Source organism: Rhinopithecus bieti, unplaced genomic scaffold (assembly GCF_001698545.2).
Source record: "Rhinopithecus bieti isolate Rb0 unplaced genomic scaffold, ASM169854v2 scaffold_11161, whole genome shotgun sequence".
NCBI classification, from domain to species: domain Eukaryota; kingdom Metazoa; phylum Chordata; class Mammalia; order Primates; family Cercopithecidae; genus Rhinopithecus; species Rhinopithecus bieti.
Genome location: NW_016806937.1, coordinates 2,279,635 through 2,291,008, shown reverse-complemented (window position 1 = coordinate 2,291,008; position 11,374 = coordinate 2,279,635).

Sequence of the window (11,374 nt, the reverse complement as noted above, 5' to 3'; positions counted from 1 at the left end):
TTTTGAGACAGGGTCTCACTCTGTTGCTCAGGCTGGAGTGCAGGTGGCACAGTCACGACTCACTGCAGCCTCGACCTCCCAGGCTCAAGTAATCCTCCCACCTCAGCCTATTGAGTAGCTGGCACTACAGGCGTGAGCCACCACGCCCAGCTAATTTTTGTAGAGATGGGGTTTCACCATGTTGCTGAAGCTGGTCTGTAACTCCTGGGCTCAAGTGATCCACCTGCCCTGGCCTCCCAAAGTGCTGGGATTACAGGGGCGAGCCACCGCACCTGACCTGTGGGGTATATTTCATCAAAGAATATGCTGTAACTTGTTTAACCAGTGTCCCATTATTGGGCTGGTGGCTTCCAGTTACTGCTGTTGCAAATAAAGCTGAATGAACAGTTTGGTACACAAAGGATTCCCCATGTTTTGGAAATATGCTTTCTGAATATTGATTTCTAAACTGCAGGATTGGTTTATGAAACTGAACAAGACGTGTTTGCAAAGCTGTTAACTTGCAAGTTCACATGGGTGCTAGGGAGAGTGGATGCAGCTGCATGTTGTGTAACTCAGCAGACCCCAGTGGGCAAGACAATGTGACTGGGATGGGAGTTTCTGCACTTTCAGAGCCCTAGCTCTGATGCTAACTTGCTATGTGAGCTGGAACAGGGCTGTTGCCCTCCTTGAGCCTCAGACTTGGGTGATGAAATGCAAGGATCTGATTAAGGGACAATTGCATTTTGTATTTTTTTCATTACAAATTACAGAAATTCCAACTCGACCCTTTGGATTGACCAAAGAGATGGTATTTACTGGCTCTTGCAAACATGTAAGGGATGTTGACTTCAGGTCTGGCTGTATCCAGGGGCTGAAACAATGTCATCTTTCTGTCTTGTGCCTTTGTTGTTTCGTGTGGTGCTCATTTTAAGATAGACAAAGGCCAGACATGACTTGCACCACTGCCCACCCCTGGTAGGAATAGATTTGTGGATAGGGAACTGACTCCACCTGGGCCCCACCTGCCCCTGAAGCTGAGGAGAGAGGCAACCTTTCTGCAACTCATGAACTCAGAGTTGAAGGAGGGGCAGCTCCCAGAGGAAAATCAAGGTGTGTAGCCAAGAGATGGGAAGATGGGTGCTGGGAAGTCAGTGGAACCTCATGTCTGCACATTCTTAAGCCCATCTTTTCACTGATTCTTAGCACCATTGGGATCCTCACCTTATAACACAGGAAGCAGAGGCTGAAAGCTCAAGCAAGTTGCACAAACAGAGCTGGACTCTGATCCAGGATTTCTGAGCCCTGATCCAGGACTTAGTCAGATTCACCTGCTGCCTCTTCTCCGACGCTCCTTTAATGTCCAAAGTCTGCTCCTGCAGCGCTGCATCACCTTGAACCGATTGCTGGCACAGGCATGCATGCATTCAGCAAGCCTCCTAATCACATTCTGTGCCCCCCTCCTGTTATCTGGGGACAAGGGGAGGACAGCTCATCCCCACCCCAGGAAACAAAGCTCTGCTTTCAGGAGCCCATTCCTCCATGGGAGGCATCTGCACAGAGAGTCAGTTGTCTGCAGATGTCTTCCCTTCCACTAGAAACTGAGTAAGAGGCTGTGGTAGGAAATTGGGGGTGGGAGCAGAGAAAGAGCCCTGTAGACACCAGGAGGGTGTAGAGGAAGGGACAGGCTCTCTCACGTGATGAATGAAGTTGGCAGAAGGTTCTTACTGGAGCCAGCATGGTTCCAGAGAACTGACTGAACTGACCAGAGCCAATACCCATCCTTGTCTGTGCCTCAGTTTCCCTATCTGTACATGTTGCACAAGGAGCCCAGGAGCTTGGGCTAAGAACTTTCTAGCCCTAAAAATTCATTGACTAACAAAGGGTCAATTTCCTCACACTAGAGAGAGTGCTTACAAATCAATAAGAAGAAATCGCAAAAGGCAATCGGGCAATGGTGATGAGTAGGCCATTATCCCCTCCCCCTACCAAAAAACCCCCCAAAACTCCCAAACCCAAAAGGGTTAACAATGAACATAGGCAAAAATGTTCAGATTCAGTGGTAATCAAAGAACTGCAAATAACGCCAACAAAGCATTATTTTTAGCAGTCTCACCAATTATGTTGATAAAGGTGATCTCACACCTAGTGGAGAGGATAGGCACTCAGCCATTTCAGGGAGGAATAGAAACAGGTGTTATTTTCTTTCTGGGAGTAATTTGTCAGTATTAAGCCTTGGAACACTGTGGGCTGGCAATTCTGCTTCTTGGACTCTCTGAAGGCAAGGATTGTGGATGTTTGCAAAAGTCATTTAGCAAAACAAAAAGAATGTATCTTTTATTTCTTTATTTAATTATTTATTTTATTTATTTTTCAGACCAATTCTTGCTCTGTCGCCCAGGCTGGAGTGCAGTGGTGTGATCTCTGCTCACTGCAACCTCTGCCTCTGGAGTTCAAATGATTCTCGTGCCTCAGCCTCCGGAGTAGCTGGGATTACAGGTGCATGGCACCACATCCGGCTAATTTTTGTATTTTTAGTAGAGACAGGGTTTCACCATGTTGGCCAGGATGGTCTCGAACTCCAGATATCAGGTGATCTGCCCGCCTTGGCCTCCCAAAGTGTTGGGATTACAGGCGTGAGCCACCGCGCCTGGCCAGAATGTGTTATTAAAATTATGAATCAGATCATGTCAACTTCCCCCTGCCCCTTAGAATACTCCCATAGTTTCTCTTCATCAGGCTTAGAACAACTCCGACTCTACCACGTAGCCTGGTCCTGCTCTCTTCCTCCCACCTCCATCCCCTTCACCCACTGCCTGTCTCCTTTCTGGTCCTCAAACCAGAAAGGCCAGGCCTGGTCCAGCCTCAGGATCTTTGTGCTTGCTCCTCCATCTGCCTGGAATATTCACCTCCCTAGAATGTGACCTCAGTAGGAGGGTCTCTATGTTTTTTGTTTTATTTTGTTTTGTTTTTTCCTGAGATGGAGTTTCACTCTTGTTGCCCAGGCTGGAGTGCAATGGCGTGATCTTGGCTCACTGCAACCTGCAACCTCTGCCTCCCGGGTTCAAGTGATTCTCCTGCCTCAGCCTCCTAAGTAGCTGGGATAACAGGTGCGTGTGACCATGCCCAGCTAATTTTTGTATTTTTGGTAGAGACGGGGTTTCGCCATGTTGGCCAGGCTGGTCTCGAACTCCTCACCTCAGGTTATCCACCCACCTTAGCCTCCCAAAGTGCTGAGATTAGAGGCATGAGCCACCATGCCTGGCTGAGGGTCTCTATATTATTCGCTGCTAGACCCCTGGCCTGAACTCCGACATCAGTAGATGTTCCCTGAATACATGAAAGATTAAGAGCATGAGCTTTGGGGTCAGAAGCAGGTGTGGGCTTGAGTCCCAGCTCCATCACTCGTTAGCTGTGTAGCCTTGTGTAAGTTCCTTCACCTCTCTGAGCTTTGGGCTCCTCTGCTGTGAAGTACAAGCAGAGGAACTCCCTCAACGGGGGTGCAGAAGCATATCAAGTGTGGTGCAGTGTAAGCCCTGGAGGATCATCTGTGATAATTACAGGCATCTCTGAATTTTATCTGTAATTGTCCTGCCATGGGTTGAGGAACTCCAGGCATCCATAGAGTGCATCCACCAAAAGGATGTAGTAGGAAATGATCTACGGGCCGGGCGTGGTGGCTCAGCACTGTAGGAGGCTGAGGCGGGTGGATCCCTTGAGCCCAGGAGTTTGAGATCAGCCTGGCCAACGTGACGAAACCCTGTCTCTAAAAAAATTACAAAAATTAGCCAGGCATGGTGGTGTGCGTCTGTAATCCCAGCTATTCAGGAGGCTGAGCGGGGAGGATCGCTTGAGCCTGGGAGGTGGAGGTTGCAGTGAGCCGAGATCGCACGACTGTACTCCAGCCTGGGAGACAGAGTTAAAGTGTACAGTGAGTCCTTAATGTTGCCAATAGGTTCCTGGAAACTCAGACTCTAAGTGAAAGGAGGAACTACATGCTGTAGGAACTTAACTCTTGTTTATACCAATTAACCTACGGTAAAATTGGTTTTGTTATATAGTCTGTTGTTTCTGCTTAACAGTTGAAGTTTCCAAGAACCTACTGATGACGTTAAGTGAAGACTCACTGCACCGTTTGCTCGCGTATTTTATCGTCCTGCGCATATGATGCATGCTCATAAAAATTCAAGCAATAAATCAAGTACAAAGTGAAAGTCTCCTACATCCCACAATTTCTCATCCAAATTTCATGCTATATTAAATGAAAAAGGCAGGTTAAAAAAATCCCAATATGCACAGTACAAACTCACATAAAAATTAAAATATGGCTGGGCACAGTGGCTCATGCCTGTAATCCCAGCACTTTGGGAGGCCGAGGTCAGGAGTTCGAGACCAGCCTGGCCAATATGGTGACACCGTCTCTACTAAAAATACAAAAATTAGCTGGGTGTGGTGACATGCGCCTGTAGTCCCAGCTACTCAGGAGGCTGAGGCAGAAGAATCCCTTGAACCCAGGAGGCGGAGGTTGCAGTGAGCCAAGATCATGCCACTGCATACCAGCCTGGGCGACAGAGCAAGACTCTCTCTCTCTCTCTCTCTCTCTCTCTCTCTCTCTCTCTCTATATATATATATATATATATCTCCTCATAAGGAAAAGCCTGGAGGATTTACATTAAAGTGTCAAGGATGTTTGGTGGGAGAGCAGAGATTGCTCGCATTTTTCTTTTTTTTTTTTTGAGACAGAGTCTTGCTCTGTCGCCCAGGCTGGAGTGCAGTGGCGCGATCTCGGCTCACTGCAAGCTCCGCCTCCTGGGTTCACGCCATTCTCCTGCCTTAGCCTCCAGAGTAGCTGGGACTACAGGCGCCTGCTACTACGCCTGGCTAATTTTTTGTATTTTTAGTGGAGAAGAGGTTTCATCGTGTTAGCCAGGATGGTCTCGATCTGACCTCGTGATCCACCCGCCTCGGCCTCCGAAAGCGAGGGGATTACGGGCGTGAGCCATCGCACCCGGCCAGATTGCTCGCATTTTTCATGGTCTTTTTTGACTTCTCTTTTTTGAGACAGGGGGTCTTGCTGTGTTGCCCAGGCTGGAGTGCAGTGGCACAATCACAGTTCACCACAAACTCAAACTCCTGGACTCAAGTGACTCTCCCACTTTAGCCTCCTGAGTAACTGGGACTACAGACACATGCCATCATGCCCAGCTAATTAAAACAATTTTTTTTTGGTAGAGATGGGGTTTTGCTATGTTGCTCAGGCTGGTCTCGAACACCTAGGCTCAATGATTCCTCCCGCTGCAGCCTCCCATAGTGCTGGGATTACAGGCATGAGTCATGCCTGGCCATTTTTGGCTTTTTCGTGGCTTCCTCACTGTCTGTGATGGCTGACCACGTATTACTTTATGTAATCTGAAAAAGCCCATGTGGCCAGGCGTGGTGGCTCATGCCTGTAATCCCAGCACTTTGGGAGGCCAAGGTGGGTGGATTATGAGATCAGGAGATCGAAACTATCCTGGCTAACATGGTGAAATCCCATCTCTACTGAAAAAACAAAAAAAATTAGCCGGGCATGGTGGTGGGCACCTGTAGTCCCAGCTACTTGGGAGGCTGAGGCAGGAGAATGGCGTGAACCCGGGAGGTGGAGCTTGCAGTGAGCAGAGATCGCACCACTGCACTCCAGCCTGGGCGACAGAGGGAGACTCCGTCTCAAAAAAAAAAAAAAAAAAAAAAAAAGCCCAGGTAGCAGTTAACTTGATATCCCCTGCCTTGCCCCAACCCCTACCTTCCACCCTTTGTCTACTTGATCCGCAGGGGCTCTTGCAAAGACCCAGGTGTCCTCTGCTATCATAAGCAACTTGGGGGTTGTGCCAGATACCCCAGAGGGAGCCCTGGTTCTCAGTATACTTTTGACAGATGAAGAGATGGGTGCCTTGTGGTCCTGGAGTTTGGCAAGCTCCTGAGGAGTCCTGGGTGGCCAATTAAAATGCATGAAGGGAGGCATGAATTTGGAACTCAAGTTACCCTAGGACATTGACAAGGCAAAAATTTAAAAACCAAACCAAACTGAGGCCAGGCATGGTGGCTTACACCTGTAATCCCAGCAATTTGGGAGGCTGAGGCGGGCAGATCACTTGAGGTCACGAGTTTGAGACCAGCCTGGCCAACATGGTAAAGCCCTGTCTCTACTAAAAAGACAAAAAAAAAAAAAAAAAAAAAAAAAAAAAAGAGAGAGAGAAAAAAGAAAAAGAAAAAAGAAAATTAGCCAGGTGGGCGTGGTGGCATGTGCCTGTAGTCCCAGCTATGCGGGAGGCTGAGGCAGGATACTCACTCGAACCTAGGAGATGGAGGCTGCAGTGAGCCAAGATCGTGCCACTGCACTCCAACCTGGGCAATAGAGTGAGACTCCATCTCAAACAAACAAACAAACAAAAAAACTAAACCAAACCAGAATCTGACAGCTCACACTGGCTTCAGAAATAAAGTGAGTTGATTGGTATGTGAAATTGCAAAGTCGGGCCCCGAGCCCTTAGGCATGGCTGGATCCAGGTTCTCAGATGATCCCTTTCCTCAGCTCTGTGCCACTTCAAGGCTGTTTTCCTCTGTACTGGCTTCGCTCCGGGGCAGGCTCTCTCCCTGTGGGAGCAAGATGACCTGTCAAGGGCTCCATGCTCACATCCCAGGAGCTCAGCAATCCCAGTGGACACAGGTTTCTTCCTCCCAGGGACTCCAGGAAAAGTCCCAGGGAGGCCCTGATGGGTTAGGCTTGGGTTTCCTGCTGCACCAGGCACTTGGGGGCTGCTGGCTGGTCCTGGGGCACAAGCCCATCCAGCCACCACTGGGTAGGCAGTCAGCTCTGCCAGAGTCCACTCACTGAGAGGGAGGAGGGGTTGTTCTTGCAGGACAATATACGGGCCCCTGGCAGAGGGAGGGGAGGCCAAGCAGAGCTCCTCCTCACTAGCCGCTGGAAACCCGTGCTCTAGGAAGCACAGAACTGCCCTTTATCAGGAAAGCTGAATTAATCACAACCCCCTGCTCTCTGCAGAAGAGCAGATGAGGGGGATCCTCCGTAGGGGTGGGGCGGTGGGGGGGTAAGATAGGGGAGGGTGAGAGGAGAGTGCTGCCTGGGGATCAGAAGACACAGTTGAAACAGTAGGTGGCTATGACCTAATCAACTCCCTCTCCAGGCTTCAGTATCCCCATCTGTAAAGAGAGATTGATTGGGCTGGAGTCCACAGGTTGTAGGATAGTGCTGCGTCACGGCTTCCTTCCTTCCTTCCTTCCTTCCTTCCTTCCTTCTTTATTCCCTCCCGCCTTCTCTTCCTCCCTTCCTTCTTTCCCTCCTCCCTCTCTTTCTTCCTCCTTCTCTTCATCCTTCTTTCCTTCCCTCTCCCTCTCCCTCCCTCCCTTCCTTTCTTCCTCCTTCCTTCCTTTCTTCCACCAAAAATAAAATTCTAATCCCCCTCCCACCAGTCATCTGAATGGACTTCCTCCTTTTGGCCAAGGGCACTCCAAAGTTAACCTGAAAAGTGCTAGAGGCCATGACGGAAAGGGTGGGGAGTCAGACATGCCTCCTTATACCCTTTTCCCTTTTGGAATTCAGGAAAAGCCAACCAGCATTTAGCATCAACACAGATCTCAAGTCTGATTAAAAACAAACAAACAACAACAACAACAAAAAGTGTTTATAATCCATTCTCTTGGAAAGCCTGCTACCTGGAGGCTTCATCTGCATGATGAAACCTTGGTCTCCACAACCCTTTATCACAACCCAGACGTTCCTTTCTATTGATAATAACTCTTTTCAACAAAGTAAAATTTAAAATCTATATATAACTTGGAAGCCTCCACTTTGAGTTGTCCTGCCAAACTAACATTTATCTTAACTGTATTTGATTGATGTCTCATTTCTCCCCAAAATGCATACAACTAAGCTGTGGCCTGACCACCTTGGGCACATGTTCTCAGGGTCTCCTGAGGGCTGTGTCACAGGCCATTGGTCACTCATATTTGGCTCAGAATAAATCTCTTCAAATATTTTTAGTTTGACTTTTTTTTTTTTTTTTTTTTTTTTTTTTTTTTTTGTGACAGAGTCTTGCTCTGTTGCCTAGGCCGGAGTGCAGTGGTGAGATCTGGGCTCACCACAATCTCCACCTCCCGGGTTCAAGCAGTTCTCCTTGCCTCAGCCTCCTGAGCAGCTGGGATTACAGGTGCCTACCACCATGCCTGGCTAATTTTGTATTTTAGTATTGGGCTTTCAGCCCATGTTACGCCAGGGCTGGTCTTGAACCTCCCCCTGACCTCCAGGTGATGCCACCTGGGCCTTGGCCCTGCCCAAAGTGGCTGGGATTACAGGCGTGACCACTGCGGGCCGCAGCCCTTTCTCATCGTCTCGCGGTCTCTTTTTTTTTTTTTTTTTTTGAGGTGGAGTCTCGCTCTGTCGCCCAGGCTGGAGTGCAGTGGCGCAATCTCGGCTGCAAGCTCCGCCTCCCAGGTTCACGCCATTCTCCTGTCTTAGCCTCCCGAGTAGCTGGGACTACAGGCGCCTGCCACCACACCCGGCTAACTTTTTTTGTATTTTTAGTAGAGATGGGGTTTCACCGTTTTAGCCAGGATGATCTCGATCTCCTGACCTCGTGATCCACCCACCTCGGCCTCCCAAAGTGCTGGGATTACAGGCTTGAGCCACCGCGCCCGGCCTCTTTTTTTTTTTTTTTAAGGGTCACGGTCTTGCTCTGTCACTCAAGCTGTAGTGCAATGGCATGGTCCTAGCTCACTGCAGCCTCGAATTCCTGCCTCAGTCTCCTAAGTAGCTGAGACTACAGGCGTGTACCACCTTGCCCTGTTTCTGAACAGTTTCAAATGGAATCCAGTTGATCCCATTAAGAAATCATGCTGTGACCCATGTTGAGAGAGGAGTAATATTATTTGTCCAAGAGAGGCCTCTGAGCTTGGCTGTCAGTGGAGGGGAGTTGCAAGGCTATTTCTGGCGAAGCCTGGAGTGGGTGAAAGATGTGGGGGTGGGAGGTGTCAGAGGTGCTTGGAGAGGAAACCTGAGCCTGGGGCTTGGAGCCCAGAGTCTGGGAAGAAGGGCAAGTGCTTCAGTGAGGGAGGAGCTGGGGCAGGGCAGCCCTGTCCCCAGGGCCCAGTGGGGTGAGGCCTCGGCAGCTGGGAGGTAAGCGGGTGGGACAGGAATGTCCCTCTTCCCAGGCACCTGTCCTCAGGCTGGCCGACCTGTGACCCCATCCCACAGGCAGGAAACGGACACCACCCCAGTGCCCACCAGGTACCTGCACTTAGAGTAGGGATATTGGTAACGAACCATCGAGAGCCTTTCACAAGCCAGGAGCTGTTCTACGTGTTTCTAAGCATCAGCTCCACCAAGCCGCGTGATGGAAGAGGCATGGCCACGTGCCCATTGTACCGGTGGGGAATCGGCTCAGAGAGGTGGAGGTACATGCCCAAGGACGCACCCCCACCCTGAGAGTGATGGAGCCGTGGTCAGTGTCTGGGTGCCTGGAACAAGGGGCAGGCTGGGCTCAGAGCTGAGGAGATCCATGTGCTGTGGAGCCAGAGACAGAAGGAAACAACCACCTTGAGGAAAGCAGGCGGAATCTGGGATGGGGAAGCCACACCCTGGGCCTTGAAGGGTCTATGCCATTTGCACTGGATGAGATGTACAGGGAAAAGTTTTCCATGGGAGGGAACAGTGTAAGGAAAGGCATAGAGGCAGGCAAGTGCAGGGGACATTTGAGACAGGGCGAGAAGCCTGGCAGAAGCCTCTGCCAACACTTTGTGGGTCATGAGGCCACTTGAGAAGTCAGCTGAGGGTGGAACTGCTGTGTCTTGAAAGTGCTGTGAGGCTGAAAATCCCCGGCATTTACCAAGGTAGCCGAGGGGGGCTGTCCCCTACCTCCCTGTATGGTTCCTCAAATTGTCAAGGGTAAGGAGGAAAGTCTGGGAGCCGAAGTTCCCAGAGGCAGGGCTGGAGGGTGTAGACGGGCTCCTCTGGGACCTACACGCAGGACCCCACGTGGCCTGGGCACTGTGGATGCGCAGGAAGCCGACATTCCTTCCCGTGAGCCCGAGGAGAATGGCCTCTGTGTGAGCCACAACAAAAAGGCTTTTCTGCCAAGTTGAAGGGGGAGGAAGCAGCTAATTCAGCCCCTGTCCCAGCCTGAAAGAAGGCTCTGTTGGTGGCCCTGGGGTCTTCGATGCATAGAATGTGCGAGGAGGAAGGCTGATGGGCAGAGGCCACCTTGCCCCGTCCCGATGCTGTGGCAGCACCAGGGTCGGGTAGAGCTGGGCTGCGGTGCAAGTTAGTCCAGCTGTGTCCTAAGGGCATGGCCATTTCCTAGCTGTGTGATGTTGGTCAAATCACTTCACCTCTCTGAGCCTCTGTTCTCCTGAGTAAAATGTAGATGGGAAACTTGTGAGCCTTGGGGTCACAATCACATATTTAGCATGTGCCTGGTGCCAGGCCCTGTTGCCAACACCTTGCAGCCACCCAGCATCCTCTGTCCACCTCCCACAGGCTGCAGCATCAGGGCTCAGGCACTGGATATTTAAGACTCTAAAACTCCAAGCTGTGCAAATGCAGGAAAAAAAGTTATAAGGAAACGTGTCAAATCATGTCAAATTGTCAACACAGGCTGGGAGATTATGGTGACTGAGACTTTTCTTCTTTTTGCTTATCATTAATGTCTTAGTTTTTGCAGCTGGGAATTAGTAAAATATAAAGGAAAATGAGTGCTGAGGGAATGGGGGCTGCGAGGGGCCCAAGGTGAGTTTAGGTTACAGTCACCTTAAAAAACAAACAAAAAAACAATTTAAAGATGCAGCCTCCTGTTTAATCCTGGGGAGAAGGGACGGGGATTAGGCCTCAGGCAGGCCTGGACTCTGGGCTCTCTGGACGTTGTTGGGGAAACAGGGCCTAGCTGCCCTGCCCACCCCTCCTCATGCAAAGTCCCCTGTAAGGATAGATAGGGCTCTTGGATGGGCCATGCCTTCAGCCACTGGGCCTCTGAGATTTTAGCAGCCAGCATGAGGGAGGAAGGCTCATTAGGCAGTTTATTAGGCAGTTTCCTGAGGAGCTGAGGCCTCTGCCAACTCTCTCCCCTGGCCTTGGCTGTGAGGAAGGGCTTGACTCAAGGCCTTTCAAACTCTCCTCTCATCCCTGGGCCCCCACACTGCCCTCCACCTGCCTGGTGACCTCTGGGTTTTTGGGGGACCCTAGGGACTCAGGTAGGAGGTAGACCCGGGAGGGACCCCATGGCTTCTGCCACAGGAAAGCTGACAAGATGGCAGCTGCTTGGAATCCCCCCTGCTGCTGCCAAGGCCCCTGTGGTGGGGGAGCTCACCGGCTGTTTCCTAGATGAGCCCGAGAGAGGCCTTCGA